We start from the raw sequence: 3,339 nt of genomic DNA, 5'->3' as shown, positions 1-3,339 counted from the left end.
ATTTTTCAGATTACAACATTTTTAGCATTATTTATTGAATAAAAGCACATACACAATTATAATTGCATTTAAAGGTTTGAAATTTTTTATCAAATCATTCTAAGCCACAAATGTCTTAAGAAACTTTTAAAAGCAACATTTTTAACCAAGTTGGATAAATTGTATGCTCAATGAAAGTGATACCAGGGGTGTTACAATTAACTAAAAGTAAAATATACACATTAATATTTAAGAGTGTGCAAGAGGAAGCTGCACTTGGGGGAGCACCACCTTGGGTCAGCCGAACCTAGACAGTTTCCCGTGTAAGATCCTATAATTGTTAATAATAATAATAATAATACTAAGAAGAAGAAGAAGATGTGCATAATAAAAAAGAAGGGCAGTAGGGTGCAGCTGTTTCCTAAAAGGGTAAACATGTCGGCAGTATGTTTTACCTTTTATAAGAAAATAAAAGCGCTAATGAAAATGGCTAGGCAAGTATTCACTGCAGTTGACGTCATGACCACCACAGCATAGGGTGGACGGATCAGAACAGGATAAGACCAAACGGCAAAAACAAAACTCGGAAGGAGGAGATAATCTTCGCATCTCATTTACAGCGAGGTGAGATATTTCTGTATAGCACTCCTGTAAATAGGAGCCCCTGTGCTCTTGCCGTACTCGCACAACACACAAAGCACACGACACGGACACAACTAGTTTCTAGTCAGGAATTTGCGGAAGAAAGGAGCAAACTCAGGTACTGATGTCCTGTTCCTTTCAGCTTCATCTGATGAGCATGCAGCAATGATAGTACTTATTCATTAGGGGCTGTTTGGAATCACGCCTAAGGCGCCACAGCCTAATCTTAGGTATGCCAAACCATGTTAGGCAAGTGTTTGGATGCTATATTAAGGTTAGCGCGCCACACTTTGTTAGGCGCGGTCCTACTGGCTCGCCACGGGAAAATAAGCGAATCGAGCGCCTGACCCAAAAATCGCGCCACAGCCTCTCGGTCTCCTCCTTCCTCCCGTCCGTGCCGCCCAGGTACTCCTCCCCGCCGCCCCCCTCCCCCCACCCCCCCGGCGGAAGGCCGCCGCCGCTGGGCCACCGCCCGCCGCACCCCCCCCCCCGGATCCACCGTGATGCCCCCTCCACGGCGGAAGGCCGCCCCCCCCACCCCCCGGGCCCGAGCCCGCACCCCCCACGGCGAAAGGCCGCCGCCGCCCCGTCCCCCGGGATCCAATGTGACGGCCGACCCCCCTCAGCGGAAGGCCGCCGCCCCCTCCCCCCTCCCCCCCCCCCCCAGCGGAAGGCCGCCACCGGGCCACTGCCCCCCCCCCCCCGGGATCCACGGCGAGCCGGGGCGCGCCCGCCACCCCTAACGGAAGGCTGCCCCCCACCCCCCTGGGATCGAGCCCGCACCTCCCCCACCCCCCCTCGGTGTGGCACTGCCGTCGCCTGCCGTGCGCCCGTGCGCGGTGCGCCGCCCCCGCCTGGCCGCTGCCTCCGCTCGATGCCGCAAGCCCACGATGGCCGATGGAATTGGATGGAAAGGGTTTGTTTGCTTTGTGCCTATCTCAGTTCCTGCATTTGTCTAATATTTTTCTTCCTTTCTTCAGGTATTTTTTCAGCGAGAACAGTCATCTTCTGCTTTAAGGTATAACTATCTTCTAGATTTTACTTGTATCATATGTGTTGTATGCATTCTAAAATAGTTCTTAAATCTTTATAGATGGGTGAAATGGAGGATTATCTTGAGTATTATTATTATGATTATAACATTCGAAGAAGACGGTTGCTTATTTGCATAGCCATCTGCGTTTGTATGTTGTAGTACAAGTTACAAGAACATAGATTGATGAGGAGGCCCAAATATGGTTTTTTATTAGAAAGAGATTTGGAAAGAGAAAGGAGGTTAAACTGTTTATATAATGGAACTGAAGCCAACTGTATTAGTGAGTTGCACATGCGTAAAGTTGTTTTTCACCGGTTATGTGGTCTTTTAAGATCCCTCACCGGAATTTGATCGCCACCGATCAGCATCCCTGTGTAACCTGGCCAAGAACCCAAATGCAAAGATTCAAAACTTTCCAGGGGTCTTTCTGTGAAAAATCAGAACCCCCCATCTCAAATCAGCCAACTTTAAAAATTTATAGGAAATTGTAGAAAAATCCAAAAATGGTCAAACTAGTTTTGTTGTACTCCAGAAGTCTAACTCTACAACTTTTGTTACTGGAGTTCAGTTTGAAACAAAATGTTTTTAAAGTTATTTAAAAGATTAGCAAAAGGGTATCTTATGTGTAACTTTTGCATGCTAGCTCTATTGCTTGTAATTTTTGGTGTGTAGCCTGTTTAGGGTATGAGTAAGCTTATGCGCAAATCTCACTTATATTACTGAACCCTAGCTTGAAATAGATTAAACTTATGCAAATCAAGCTTGAAATGGGTTAAATTTATTCAAGCATGTTACTAAGGTTTTCATGTTTAGATCTTTTTACCATATGATGTACTGTAAGTAAGTAGTTCATAGTAAATCTTTCAAGAATTTAGGTCACTGTTTTGCCTAAGGTTTGAATTTAAACTTGAAATTTGAACTTAAATCAAATGCTTTAGTTTCTATTTTCAGAAAATTATGAAAAATTCAAAGTAAGCTCATCCACTAGAAGTAAGTTTACGCACAAAAATTCAAGACCATAGCCTTTGTGGATTTCAAAATAAAAATCAAACTTGTTAGCCTAATTCAATTAATTCAACTAATTAGGATAATTGAATTAAGATACAAATAATAAGTTTGAATTCAACTTTCTTGTGTTATGAAGTTGTATTTATCCATTGTTAGATTGCAACTTTATCGTGAAGCAAAATTCTTAACTCAAGAACCACCTAATTCAAATCATTGCATATCATGTAGAGTTAACGACACTCGACGACAGAGGCTACGAACTAGTTTCGGAGCGCGAGCAAGGGTTTTCTGAGGATCCTGCGAACGTCGCCGAGGTTATAACTGAAGCCCCAAACCAAAGTTCGGAAGTCTTTGACATCCCTGACCCTAGCCCCGCTCAAGAAGGCAAGCCCCGATGCATAACCTAGTATTTTAAATTATTACACTTATACGATTTCTACTTATATATTTATATTATGCATTAAGTCTAGGAGTTGAAATGGAACCCTAGATGCATGAATCTTAGGAACTTATGTATTGTGCCTGAGTCCTTATCGAATAGATGCTCTGCTAATAGGACCGGCAGAAGTCGAGTGATTTCCTGTCACTCGCGCGATATAGGAATTGAATGTTTACTACTCTGCAATCACTATAAGGATGATGGATGGGGTCATGTACAGTATCATGACTTGGAA

General features: G+C 43.8%; 1 long non-coding RNA gene across 1 annotated transcript; it reads left to right on the top strand.

Moving 5' to 3' along the window:
• The first annotated feature begins 670 nt into the window (after positions 1–670).
• On the top strand, positions 671–3,042 carry LOC112898916. The gene is made up of 3 exons (XR_003229948.1): positions 671–739; positions 1,602–1,639; positions 2,894–3,042. It is a non-coding gene; the product is annotated as an uncharacterized LOC112898916 (long non-coding RNA).
• Positions 3,043–3,339: the final 297 nt, after the last annotated feature.

Source organism: Panicum hallii, chromosome 7 (assembly GCF_002211085.1).
Source record: "Panicum hallii strain FIL2 chromosome 7, PHallii_v3.1, whole genome shotgun sequence".
Taxonomy (NCBI): Eukaryota; Viridiplantae; Streptophyta; class Magnoliopsida; order Poales; family Poaceae; genus Panicum; species Panicum hallii.
The sequence above is the reverse complement of the archived record's forward strand: the minus strand, read 5'-3'. Positions and strand labels throughout refer to the sequence as shown.